The sequence below is a fragment of the Serinus canaria genome, chromosome 1A (assembly GCF_022539315.1).
Source record: "Serinus canaria isolate serCan28SL12 chromosome 1A, serCan2020, whole genome shotgun sequence".
Classification (NCBI taxonomy): Eukaryota; Metazoa; Chordata; class Aves; order Passeriformes; family Fringillidae; genus Serinus; species Serinus canaria.
This window is the reverse complement of record NC_066314.1, coordinates 64,395,892-64,409,909: the sequence shown is the minus strand read 5'-3', so window position 1 is coordinate 64,409,909 and position 14,018 is coordinate 64,395,892. Positions and strand designations below refer to the sequence as shown.

Genomic DNA, 14,018 nt, shown 5'->3' with positions numbered 1-14,018 from the left:
AAACACCATGTTCTTACATGCAACTGTTCTGAAGTCTTTTTGAAAGAGATGTATGGACATCTGCAATGTTTGATCTTGATGCTCTGACAAGTTATGAATTGTTTTAGTAAGTGAAGAGTAATGAGCAAAGGAACTTTCAAACATGAAAAGAAATTATCTGAATGACCAAGGTTATACCTTTTATAGATGGGGTGGCATGGTAAACATCTCTAACAGAAATTAAATGTAAGTAACAGGTTCATTGCTTATTTTGTTGGGAAATATAATATCATCCTAGATTTTTTTTAATTGAATGTCTAAATAGTTTTGTGGAAGAGTAGGCTTGTGTAAACCTGTAAGTTGCATCCTGCTTCCATCCAAAACCTGTCATAGTAAAATGAGGCAGATGAGTCTCATGTGACTTATCTAAATGTTTTCATTTATCGCCTTTAGCCTTAGAGCTTTGTTCGAATCCAGGAGAGAGACATGCACCTAAGAACAACCAGTCCTCAAATCCAGCCTGACCTAAAACCAACAGCAAAACAAAGCAGCACAGATATTTCTGTACCCAGACTGCTATGCTGAGAGAGAGCTTCATAAGAAAAGCTCAGAGTGGATACATCTTACTGTACCTCTGCTCCACCAGTTTTCTTGGCTGTTGTTTGGGGGTTTTTAAGGGGTTTGATTTAATGAGAGAGAAATGTGCTTCTAACAATATTTGCATACTGTGTATATTAGATATCAGATTTAATCCTCTCCTGTTCATTATCACGTGGGGCTTTTGGCTTTGCCATATTTTGACCAGACACAAAGAGGCAGGATCCAGCATGCACAAAATTGTACAGAAAAATAATCAAATTACACTCTGACAGTTTTCTAGACTTCTGCGAGTGACCTCTGCTTATAAAACTTGTTGCTTTGTGATTGTCTAGCCTCTTCTATTCTTTTAATAAGAATTCAAAGATTAATGTAATTAATTTTCCATTAGTACATGTTAGTTCTGTAAGGCTTCAGTAGGCACTCACAGAGAAACAGAACCCTATGTATGCTATATCAGCTGATAAAGTGCTGGCTACGATACCAGGTCTCTGCAGTTCCCACTTCAAATAAATACTCAAATGAGAATTCTCTATGGCTCTATCGACTTTCTAGTGGAAGTATTTCATGATGACCCAGCAAATACAAGGCCCATTGTCTGTTAAAATCTCTACCATCAAATCAGCAAGAGAAACCACAGCAAATATTTGAGCACAGGGTCAGCCCACTTCCTGCATTCTACCCGTAGCTGGAGGAGGTGGTGAAGATGCTGCCAATTTTCCCTGGTATGGTCTGTCCTCCCAGCCTTGTGAATGAGTCTGTGCTGACTTAGAGCTGCTCATCTGCTCCCACAGAATTGTTATGAGAGACTATATCTGGCCTTTAAATAAATGAAAAGGCATTTCTCTTTTGCAAATGAAAATGTTTTGTGATAGAAATGCTGTGCATGGCTGTGCAGGCCTTTGACAAAGCCAGCTGGCTACTGTAAAGATGGAAAATTAACAACTGCACATATCTGGCTGCTTCTTCCACAACTGTCAAGCTGTTAAGCAATTGTAATAAGGTTATTGCATATTAGTAGAACAGAACACTAATTGAAAGTTATTCCAGCTAAAAACCTAGTAAATAATCTAACTTCTGATTTCTAAAAGCTTGCACATTTAAATAGCCAATGGATTTTTATATTTAGTATGCGATTAAGATTTGAACTGTGATACAGATTTACACAATCCAATCAGTAACTACACTTTAAAAGCTCTTTCAGTACAAAAGGAATTTTTGTCTCCTGTGTAAATATTTTAAGCATGGAATAGATTCTCCTCCTTTACATTCTGCAACACCGGTCATTTTCATGGACAAAATGTTTCCAAGTTCTTCAGAAGAATCACTTCCACAACAGTTGTTAAGAGAGCTCTCCTCCATGCCTAGAGTAACACAGCCCTCCTGGCTGCAGACGGAGCTTGCTACATGTTTGGTGTGGGCTGAGGAGCCCACAGCTCATAAACAGGAAACAACCCACAACTCATTTTGAATTCCAATAAATATTTTGTGTTTTACTGCCTTTGGGACAGCGCTTGTGCGTGAGTCAGGGCAAGATGAGGTGTGGATAGAAAGCTGAGTCAGCCTGGCATGCCTCTCACTGGCAGCTGTGGTGAGTCCCTCAAAACGTGCATGTTCCCCAGGCAAAAGCCTGCGTCCATTCCAACATCTTACTCTAGAACATTGTACTGCAGCGCTTGCATCATGTCACCTCACCTGCGGTGAAATATGTAGGTGTTAAACCTGGGAATTAACCTGGTAAATCAACTGATTCTTGTGGCGTTGGGTGTTGGCCCAGCTTGGGACAGATCGTGGAACAGCTCTAGTGGTTGAGAAGTTGAGTTGTGACCAGAACCAGTTTGAAACAGTATGAAATGCTTTAAATCAATATAAGGCTTTTAGTTAGCTTCTGTTTTGCATGTTCTATATTGCCTTTTGCTGGCTGGTCCTGAGCCATACCTTTGGGGGCTTTTCAACCTCTGCTGTTACTGTTGCTTCTGCACCAGTGCTCTGGTGTCCAGGACCATGTGCTAAACCTAAATTATGAGAAATTTATGGAAGTAAGTGTAGTGCTTGCTGCAGTATGGACCAAACCCCCTAAACAGTGCGCTCTTCCCTTTCTAGGCCTCATTTAACTTCCCATTGGAAACATTTGCAGCAAGTCTTTTTTTATCAGCCCGATACTGTGCCATTGACTACTCAGCTCACTAATTAAGTGGGGTTCCTGATTAAATTTTGGTTTTGGTTGGTTGGTTGGGATTTTTTTTTCCCACATGGAATGCAAACGTGAAAGCAAGCACGCATTTATATGATTTTAAGAAGTGTTTCGTAGAGCGATGGATGGGCACAGCCACAGCCCCTCCTCGCCGGCCCTCAGGCAGGCGGCGCTCACAGCGCCCGCGGCAGCCGGGCTGCCCCTCCGGCCGGCGGGGCTTTATGCGCCCCTGACCGAACGTCCCGGCGTCTCAGGCTCGACCCCCTCAGCTCCGTGTCCCGGTAAAAATGCGGGGGCACGGAGTGGACCGGGGCCGGGGGTTTGTGAGGGGAGCGAGGGGTCTGGGGGGAGCGAGATGTGAGGGCAGTGAGGGGTCTGAAGCGTGAAGGGAATGAGGGCATGAGGAGTTTAAGGGCAGTAGAGGGACGTGAGGACAACGTAGGCAGTGAGGGGTAGGAGGGGTGTGAAGGGAGTGAAGGCAATGAGGAATGTGAGGACAGTGAACGGAGTGAAGGCAATGAGGAGTGTGAGGGCAGTGAGGGGTGTGAGGGCAGTGACGGGTGTTGAGGACAGTGAACGGAGTGAAGGCAACGAAGAATGCGAAGGAAATGAGGAGTGTGGGGGGTGTGAGGGCAGTGAGGGGTGTGAGGGGAGCGGGGCCGCCCCCGCCCCGCCAATGGCGGGCGGCCGCGGCGGGAGGTGTGTGCCGACCTCACTTCCGGGACCTGTCACCGGCCGCTCCCGCCCCGCTCCCGCTCCCGTTCCCTCCCCGCTCCTTCCTCGCTCCCGCTCCTTCCCCGCCGGCAGCCGGGGACACGGCTCGGCCCGGCCCCGCCCTGCGCGGCCGGTGGCAGCGATGCACGGTACTGCCTTAGGGGCGGCCTCTGCCCGCGCGGTGCCCGTGTCCCGGCCAGGGCGCCGGCAGGAGGCGGGAGCGCCCGCCCGGGGTTGGGTGACGCCCCCGGCTCGCTAAAGCGGCGGCGGCTTTGCTAATGACCTGTCCTTTCTTCTCCTCCCCTCCCTTGCCATTCGCTATTACTTATCTCTCCGGCCCCGCGGTGTGAAGCCCTCGGCGGAGCGGCGGCGGACAGCAGGAGGAGGTAGCCGGCCCGGGGAGATGCTGTAGCTGCTCCCGCTGCTCGCTTGGAGCGGCGCCCGCCCCCGGCTGCGGGAACGGGGCCGAGGGGCTGCGGGACGGACAGAGCCGGCCCGGCGCAGGTAAAGCCACCCGGGAAGCCCCGGGGGAGCGGGATTTCAGGGCGCTGGAGGTGGGAACGGAGAAAGGGGTAATGCGAGGGGCTGTCACACGAGGGGCTGGTTGGCAACTGTCATGTCTCCCAAATGGAACATCTGGATTGCCCTTAACCTGGAATGAACTCGGGCACGAGGCAGAAAGTGCGTGCTGCTGGCTTGGCTCAGTCAGGCGGGTTGTGCTGTTCCCGGCCGGCTGGTCAGAGGAGGGTCCTCTGTCCTGAGAGCGAGGAGCAGGTCACTGGGAACGCCTCCGGGGCTTGCTTTTGGGGTTTGCCGCTTGTTCTTGGTTCTTGGTTGTCCCCGTGGGGCTGGATACTTGCCTTTCAAAAAGCTTTCCAGAAGTAACTAAGGAAAGGAGTGCGAAAAGGTGTTGCCTTGTATTCATATTAAGATTGGCCCAGTCTCACTCAATGACACGGGAAGCTGTTCCTAAGCTCTCTGATGGAAGTAGTATGAGCACAGGATTCGTCACACGGGATTATCTGGAATGATAATGTTCGGCACTTTTGGCATTGGGTGTCTTAGTAGTACTGCACTAATAAAGGTGTTGCATAAGTTTTGTTGTGAAGGAAAATCGTGGTCAAACTCCTTGTATTACAGAACATGCACAGACTTTTCTCATTGGCATCTGGCACTGCTCACCTATTAAAATTTGCTTTGCAGGCAGCAAAATGGATCAGCTGTAAAAACTATTTCCTTTGTAAATCCTGAATCATTGACTTAGCACTGAGGCTGCTACCTGGTCTCGTGCTGGAAGTGAGGCACGTGGTTCATGTGATGTGGTCACACGTCTGCTAAACCAGCACCATAACTTCTGTTGGCTGGCATGAGCTACTGAGCAGCCATCGGCTCCTAGTGACTTTGAGTGGCAACTTTGGGAATTTCAAGTAATACAATGTAGTTTATGGGAAGGATGAGAGTATGCAGACCTTATCAGAGGTTGGTGGAACTCCCCAGATTGCATGCTTGCTGTCTTTTCCCATGTTTGGAAGGAACTCTTAGCATGGTCCAAAAAAACATTCTTATCAAGCTGTTGGTGCTTTATATTGACTGTCATCCTCTACAGTCAGGTGCATAGGGAGTTTTGGCTACCTATTGGAAACACCTTGTGGGTTTGTCACTTGCTTTTCAGTAGTTCTTTAGTGTCCTCATTTTGTGTTAATACTGTAGTCTTCATAAAGGGTATAATGAATTTTAAACCATGGAGAGAGGGTTACACTTCCGTTGTGATTTTATGTCGTTATGCTTTTAATATTTCATATGTGAAGTGTTATAAAAATATAAGGGACAATAATGTCCTACAGGAGTGTAGGATATATGGCCTAAGATACGAATCTTGTTCTAAAAAATGTATTATAATGCTTACTATTGTCCTAAAGCGGGCAAAGAAACATAACTTTTCTAATTTTTTTTTTCAGAACCAGCTTGTACTTCAAAATTGCAAACAGCTCTATTCTTGTCCTTACTTTTCTGTAGCTTTCCTGATGAGATTTGGGTTCTGACTTCTGCTTCTATTGTACTTGTCATATTTTTGCAAGGGGGAAAAACAGAGGACACCATACTTATCTTGGAAAATAAACTAAGTTGAATTCATATTTATTAAATGTACAAGCATAATTTCTTACATAATTTTGGAATTTAAACTTTTTTTTAATCCACTTTTTCAAAATCTCTCTGCATCTCTAATTTGTTTGTTATTTTTAGTTATGTATGGCTTTTTTTCATATATAGACCTTATAAACTATATAAAACCAAAATCTCTACCTTTGAGTTGTAAATCCTCAAAATAAAGGTCAATTGCAAAGACATCTCATGGGACTGTGTGTGCACCTTGGAAACTATAACTGCTCTAAAGGTTTCCACAGAAAGACCTTGTGAGAATGCTCTTTAGGAGTAAAAGTATTTTACTCTATAACAGATGATTAAAATAGCACAGGGCTCTCACTGTAGTGTTCTCAGTTGAGTGGTTTTGGATTCTTTTAGTATGAAGGAAAAAAGATCTGAATTATACTGGGATATACCAATTATATTCCCTAGCTAGATGTCAGTGTGGTCCTGCTGTAAAACTAGGGACATATTAAAAACCTCAGTCATTTAAAATTTTTTCTTAGCCCAAGTGAAATGAAAGCTTTTTTTTTTTTTTTTTCAGAAGAAGCACAAAGAAATATTTTTCTTAAGTTATATTACATCATAGCTATGTAAAATCAGTATTATAAGACCTGGGAAATTTTATTGACACTGTTTTTTTTTTCGTTTTTTTTTAAGAATGTCAGTAGCTTTTTATTGATGAAGAACTGCTTGTTATCACCAATCTGCACTTGAAATGGAAGGGGAAAAGATTCTGGAAAACCACTTCTGTTTCAGCCTTGCAAGATGCTGCTTGAAGGGGTAAGTACGTTCATGGACTGGGCATAGAATCTCTGAAAAGAGTGGTTAATGTATAGTCAAATGACAAGGAAAGAAATCTGGGCATATAATGGCAATAAAAAACTGATAAACACAAAATAGTAGCGCAATCAGGAGAACAAAGTCAAACTTCCTTATAGTCTGATATCTACTGTTCTCTTAGGTGCTTGTCAGTAGAATTCTGAATTCGTAATATTTTAGAAGTAGAGTGCTCAGCATTTCAAAGGACCAGGTCTGTTAAATTAAATATTGAATGACATTTTATGAAGTTGAAGGTTGAATTTTTCACTGAAGTAGAAAGCCTGGTAAGGTTATGCTCTTAATCATCACAATCCTCAAAACTAAAATCTTTCCAAGAGTGTGATATTTGACATGTTGTAAAGATACTCAAGTAATATGAGACTGTTGTGTGACCAGATTGCATGTGGCATTGAGATGTTGCCAAATCTGACTCCACTTCCTCATACCACTTCTCATAGTTTCTGCTTATGAAACAATATTTATTTATAAGTGCATTGCATGTGTCTTTAAATATCTAAGAAGTGTAATTTCTGTGTCCAGTGAAGGACTTCTCGTGCACAGATTACTATAAATTATAAACCACAACTCCCTGGCACTCTAATCCTGACTGAGGCTTGAGTTGTTACATGACTGGTTTGTGTTTAAGACTTTGCTAAGTCTTAAATTGTGTGTATGGTGTTAAAATTTTTTATACTTTGGAAAGATGTAAACTACCAAAGAGGCATAGTTTGTTCTGTGGTGCTGTATTCATCTAAATTTATTGTTTTGAGTCAAGTTGTCTCATGCCTGTGGAAACTCCAAGAGTAGGAGAGATTCACAAGCATTTGGCAAATTACCTATCCCTTTCTGAAAATGCTGATACACTGTCATGGTTTTTAAAAGATGTATAAACTGAGAAATTATTCACTAAATCTTTCCAAATAGTAAAAGAAACTTGTGCCAAAATGTGTCTGCCTTGAGGAACTCAGAGCAGTGAGCTGAAGTTGTACTGAGGTAGTACAGCTCTTTGGCATGTTTTCAGGCAGATGAAATACATGTGAAAGCAAGATAGTCCAATATTTTCATATTTCATATTTTTGTATCTCATTAGTTTGTTTTCATTTTGTTGAGAAGTATGTGGAAGGAAACCAGAGCTGCTGTTTGGAGTGCTGGTTGAGCAAATCTTTGCTCATTTTTGAGTGTATAACATCCTGGAGCTGAGAGAACTTATCATGGTGAATGGTTTAGAGTTTGATATATTTTAAATGGAAAAATAATACTGCAATGACTTAATATTATTTACATTTAACAACAACAAAAAAATCATAAAAGTGGATCATTTGAAACTATTCTACAGCCTGTGATTAAGATCTGGAGGCAGGTCTTACTGTTTTGTTGTGTGTATCCATGCATCCAGCACTCTTATGCTAAGTTCTGTTACCTGAATATAGGCTTGTATTGCCATTCTTTATTTTGTTTTGTTACACAAAGAACTGCTACATGCCTGTTTTGTTTTAAAAATTATTTAAAGGAAATTATTGATATAACAAATCACAGAACAAACCACTGAACATGAATATTCAGAAGGTAAGAACAGCTCATGTCTTATTTGCAAAACTTCGCTTGAAAGTGAAGACTTGAATTACTGATGATGTTTGCTAACCTGCTGTCAGTGTTACTGCTTCAGAAAGAATGGTACAAAGTACCTGACACTGGAGTGATGGGGGAGGTTCCCATTAAACAAAACCAAACAAAACCAAACCAAACTCTCTGGCATCTTTATTCAACACGTATGGAAAACGTTCCCTGGAGTAGGAAGGCTGAAGAACATAATGTGGAACCAATTGGATCTGCAGGGGAGGAGAAGGGAGAAGGTGGGTGTTAATGTCAGAAGACTGCTTTGGAGTCTCTTGTTTATTAGTGCCTGGTGGCATTCTGTCCAACAGAGCAGAGGAATCCTCCAGTACAGCTGTCAATTGGTTCCTACACTCTGATGTTAAAATACAATTAATTGCAGCCCATGGGTCATAGCGAGTACTGTTGGCTCGTTGGCAGTTTTCAGTGGAAGATTACAAAGTAGTTTTTATTACTTGTTTTATATATATATAAAACAAGTGAAGTTTATATATTCATGCCCACCTCAGGATAAAGTACATGCTGTGTGCAGTTAAGCAGGCCAGTGTGATCAAATCAGGCAGCAGCTTTGTAAGTAGGAGACCATCACCACAGGGTTACTGCCTCTGAACAAAGCAGCAGCTGTACCTGTTGTTCTGTGCTGGAGATGTACAGATGAAACTGTGCATAAACAAGCCAGTATTTTCAAACAGCTGTCAAATTTTCAGGATAAATATGCATTCTGGGCACCTGATTTTCAGCATAATGAGCTGCTGTCATTTTAACCAAATTTACAAGGAGTTGCATTTCTCAAGATTATAAATCCTGTAATAAAGCCCATGGAAATGTAGTAGTGATTATCCTCCATGAACATGGAATTGTTCCATTTGCAGCAATCATTCATTTTATTTCTCTTTTACATGGCAAGGCGTGGGGTGTGTGTATGAATGAACACATAAATGCAAAAAAGAATGGGATGTCCTGTCAGTGGTTCCTGTCAGCCCTGCAAAGACGGGCTACAGCAATAAGTGTGGCTACACAGCATGGCTGGATCAGATCTAAGCTCCTTCTTTCCCTCTCCCATCATCCATATGCCTCTATCCGTCCCGTTTGCTGCCCCTCCGTGGGTCTGCTCAGCTTTCTGTAGCTGTCCGTGGTTTTCCTGTGTTACCGATTCAGGGAATGGAACTGTGTCTGTGCTAGGGAATAAAGCTGGCCAGGGATTGTTCCCGGGAGCTGGCTCGTAGTGTTGGGATCGCAGGAAGGCAGAGCAGCACGCAGTGCCCGGGGCTGGGCACTCTCCTGGGAGCCTGTCAGGCTGCTCCGGGCCAGAGCGGTGTCGGGCAGGCTCCGGGGCAGCTCTGGCCGGGGTCAGTCACGGTGCCAGAGGTGGCCAGCGGGATCCGGCAGCGCCAGAGTCAGTGCAGGCACCGGGGAGCAGCGTGGCTGGAAGGACAGAGGGACACGGAAGGTGCGGGGCCGGCAGTGCCAGGGAGCTACTGAAGGAACATCCTTTTGATGTGTGTTACTTAAGCTGACTTGGCTAGGTACCCTTAAGGTAACCTTATTTTGCAGCCAGTAACTCTGCTTCGGAGAGGGACCGTGTGCTGTGTCCCCCATAGCTGCTCTTTCAATGTCTGATTCAAGGCAGCTGAAATGCCTTAGAAAGTGAAGTAAGACTGGAATATGAAAATACATCCATGGTTTTTTTAAGAGGTTTTCTTTTTCCTGGTTGTTTCACTGGACTCATATTCTTCCTCCACCTTTCTGCAGTTCAGATGCTTGCTTGGTTTAAAGGAGTGGGGTGGCAGATGTGCAGCAGTGCTGGTATTGCTGTTAAACTGGGCACCAGATACCCTTCATGTCATAGAGAATGAGCAGGGAAAACATGGCAGGAAAATAATTGGTTACAGTTTGCCACTTTTTGATCATGCAGGAGTGTGAGGCTTGTGATCTGTATACTGTAGTGAGTGACCTGATTTAGAGCTGTGAAGTCATGTGTCCCAAGTATATCCTCTAACTGACACGTCAGGAGCTTGCAAGTACAAGTACTTGATGTCCATGTGCCAAAAAATGTAGATTAATTGCATTCATGCCTGTTGCCAAGGCTCCTGTCAATAACACTAAATCAGTGTAAACTTTGGTTTTGTGTGATACATTTATCACAAAGAAAAACTTTTAAAGGTAGGGATGTCTGAATTGTCAGAATAAAACTGAAGGCCTTTTCCTTAGCAAAAAAAAAAAAAAAAAAAAAAAAAAAAAAACCACCAGCAAGAAAAAGTGAAAGAATTTTGTTTTGCATTCCACTCCAAGTTGTGGCATGACATTAAATTGAAGTTAGTTTATTTTTAGCAGGTTTCATTTGTTTATTTACTTAAACGTAATAGCTGAGCAACAAGAGTAAAAGTATTTCTAATGAATGAGTAAAAATTTAGCACAATAAAGAATAAGTAAACTACACAACTTCAGATGCTAGTTACAAAAGACATTGGATTTTTATGTGCAGGTAGAAGAGTATAAAATTTCGCCCATTGGAATGACTCGATTTTCAGAAAGACACTTGCAAGCAGAAGAGGCCTAAGTCTGTAATATTTTATCTGAGGGTCATTATTTTATAAAAGATATAAATCCCTCTGTTAAGCTGAATTTAATTTATCAAATAAGTCATGTTATTATGTCTGCACAAGGGAATAAAGTTTATCAGTGAAATAAAACCACTGAAAATACACAGTGGTGGCGTTCTCTGCTAAGAAGGCAAATTCAGGCTTCTTGAATGTCTTCCAGAAACAGATGTAAATTCCACTGTAGCTTTTCAAACAGTGAATAATCCTGGTCTGTTATGTTTGGTGATGAATCATGCGAGGAGTTGCAGATGGTGAGGCGGGTGCAGCTGTGCAGATGCTGGAGGAGCTGAGACAGGAGACTGGAGCACCAAGGGGGTGAAGGAGGTGATTTGGGGGTGGGTTGATATGGGTGATAGAGGAGAGGGATAAGACAGCTAAAAGAATATTGAAAAGGACTGTAACCTGAGATTTGGGATGGGGAGTGAGCTGGTGACTGGAAGGAGGTATTCTTGAGGAAAAAAACATATTTTTTGTTGTTATTGATCTTGGAAGCAAAAATTGTAGTATCAGATACCAAAGCAACTGAACTTTTGTCCTGAACCAAAATGATAAGGAGCCCAAGCTAGAAGTTTAAGCTTTAAATGAAAAGAGAAAAATAAGAGACTTCATGTCTCTTTTAAAGGAATACTGCCTGAAGTAGGAGAGCTTTTGTAGGAAAAGGTACAGATGCAAAGTTGTGGGCATTTTTTATTTCTATTTTTCTGAGCAGGACATGTGTAATGAGATCAGTGTGGCAAAATTTGGGAGTTTGTCATATGGAGAAGTTGTATCTGTCTAAGTCAAAATCCAGTCAAAATTTAGTCCCACTAAAAATGGGAGGTTGCAAGGCCTAATCATTAAATGGCAGGTAAGACTCAAATGTAAATTTTCACAATCTTAAATAAATATGCTAAACACACCTTTCAAATTTTTGCAATGAGTAATTTTAATTTATCTTTTTCTTATTTTCCTCTCCTTTTAAATGGACAGTTTTGCTCCAAAACAATAGCTCTTTATTCAGGAAGAATGTTGCCATTAAGATGTCTGCAAGAATTAGTGGGTAGTGCAGGCAAATGTCCAGATCAGTCTTGGAACAGAGTTTTGCTGCAAAACTGAGAGCAATTTTCGGGATTGTTTTCTCACCTCTTCTGGTCTAGTTACCTGTCAGGTTATGCAGTATGGTCAGCTGTCCTGTGCCCCCAGCCCAATAATTCTGAGCCTGCAAACCTTCTCAAATTAGAGAGAGCAGTAATGGCTGCAAAAGCATTAAAGTTCTGTCATTTTCATGGAAGTTGGTGATTGGGAAGAGGAAAGGAAAACACATTATTGACCCTGCTGAGGAAGTGATGTAATATGAATTCAGCACTTGTCTGTTCTGTTTGGCCTGTCAGTTTCCAGCCAGCGCAGGAGGACAAGCGAGCTCAGGCTGAAGCAGCCACAGTGTGTTTGTACTGCTTTGGGGGTGCCATGTGGGCAGGGGGCAATATTAACACCTGTGTGAATGGAAGTTCTTAAATCTTGGTACTGCCTCAGTGCTCCCGAACTTTTATTGTGCTATTTAAACTCACAAAACCATATGCAGCTGCAAAAATTTTATTGCCAGTCAATAAACTCAAAATTAATTGGCATCTGTCATATATAACGCATGGCCTTGAATGAGGTTGTATGCAGTTGAAGTATTTATGTCGTAGGAGCAATCCTTTGCTCTTCTCTTGAAGAATAAGCAAGGCTGAAATAATACAGAAAGGTTAAAATGGTCAGAAAACAAAAGATTATGTAATTATTTCTTATCCTTCTTTTATGACATTTCAGCTGAAGACAAGTATTTTTATTTATAACACAGCAAGTATTCTAATTTCTAAAGAGTAGGTTACTGCTATATGTTATGTTATAATATATATAATATATATATTATGATAACATACTAAAGAATGTGCTATTATCAAGAAAATATAAAACTTGCTATCGCACATAAAGATCTGCAGAAAAAAAAAACAAAAGGATTCCTATATCCTGTTTTGTAAGGACTCATTTGAAGTTATCTGTACTTACACATGAACCTTAAATATTGTTGAAATACCATCAGTTTCAGAAAGTGCATTCAAGTGTTTGACTTAAAGTTAGTGGCAATTGGCTTTTTCTTTTCCTAAGTATAGTATGTCTGAATTTTCACATTTGTAAGGAAGAGTTACTAGACAGTTATGCTTGCAAAAATTATGTTTTCCTTGACAAAACAGTCGTGTGTGTTATGTTTTTGTGGGTTTATTTGGTTCTGGGTGTTTTTATCAAGCATGTGAGCAAGTAAATCTGAGTGAGAGGTTTATGTAGAAGCACCATCAATATGCCAAAAATTTTGCCTTGCATTGCATCTGTGTGTATTAGATTATAATTTTAATTGACAATTTCAGTTGCACAGATGTCTTTAATTTGTTACCTTATGAAGTTTATTTTTACCATATGTAGTGAAAATGTATTCTGCAAGAGACTTAGCAAGGGGCTTACATTATATTTACTTCAGGAATTGATTATATTTTAGATAATAATTTAGGCACCACTCTAAAATGCAATTTCTGTTTGCCTGTTACCCTCTGATGTCTGTGTCCTTCAACAAATGAGGTCTCTGTGGAATATCAGGGTACAGTTAGAAAATTGTCGAGCGCACGCTTTTCATAATCTGGAATGCAGTAATCACATGTAGAAGGAAACAATTGCAGCATTTCAATTTGGTCTTAAGGATCTGGTTCTCAGTGAGCAGCGTGTTGGGGCAAATGCGTGGGCTGTTTGTAAATGCTGTACGTGTTGTAATCGACTTTGACTTCACCACTCAAACTTATTGTCATGTATTAATTTTAGAAAAAAAACCACCTGACTATGGTTTAGAACATCTAATCTATGCCTGCAGTTCATAACATGCAGGTTTTGTGGGATTTTTGGTTTGTTTCTTTTGCTTAATTCTCTTAATTCCAGCCATACCATGCAACCAGATTTTGCCTCAATCTGAGTTCTGATCTCTGAAATTAAAGTGTCCCTAACTGTTAATCAATTCAAAAGCTTGGCTTATGTAATTAACTCATCAGACGTTTATAAAGTATTGCAAAACTTGGAAAAACCTGGCAACTTCCAAGTAAATGGGCAAGGAGTTTTTGGGACACACCAAATAAATGGGCTAGGACTTTCTGGGACACGTGAGGAAAGTAAAATAACTTTAAGTTCATCAACAGCGTAATAAAAATAAAGCTAATACTCAGATGACACATTTGTGTGAACGTGACCTTGGCTCTGGGATCAAATAGCAAAAACATGTATGTCGTGTTTGTCTGAATGTGACCTCTCCTTGGTTCAAATATCAATCATAAATCAAACCCCAGCTT

At 41.6% G+C, this 14,018-nt stretch overlaps 1 protein-coding gene across 5 annotated transcripts in view; it reads left to right on the top strand.

The window, feature by feature from the left end:
• The first annotated feature begins 3,715 nt into the window (after positions 1–3,715).
• PPARA (peroxisome proliferator activated receptor alpha) overlaps positions 3,716–14,018 on the top strand; it is a 30,772-nt gene continuing 20,469 nt past the window's right edge. The window contains exons 1-4 of one of the 5 annotated variants that reach the window (XM_050983646.1): positions 3,716–3,988; positions 4,688–4,963; positions 6,290–6,412; positions 8,118–8,304. The gene's annotated coding sequence lies outside the window, so the exon portion shown is untranslated. Of the gene's footprint in view, positions 3,989–4,687; positions 4,964–6,289; positions 6,413–8,103; positions 8,305–14,018 lie in introns of all 5 variants that reach the window. The other 4 variants (XM_030237678.2, XM_018919736.3, XM_018919735.3 and 1 more) reach the window with 4 other exon arrangements.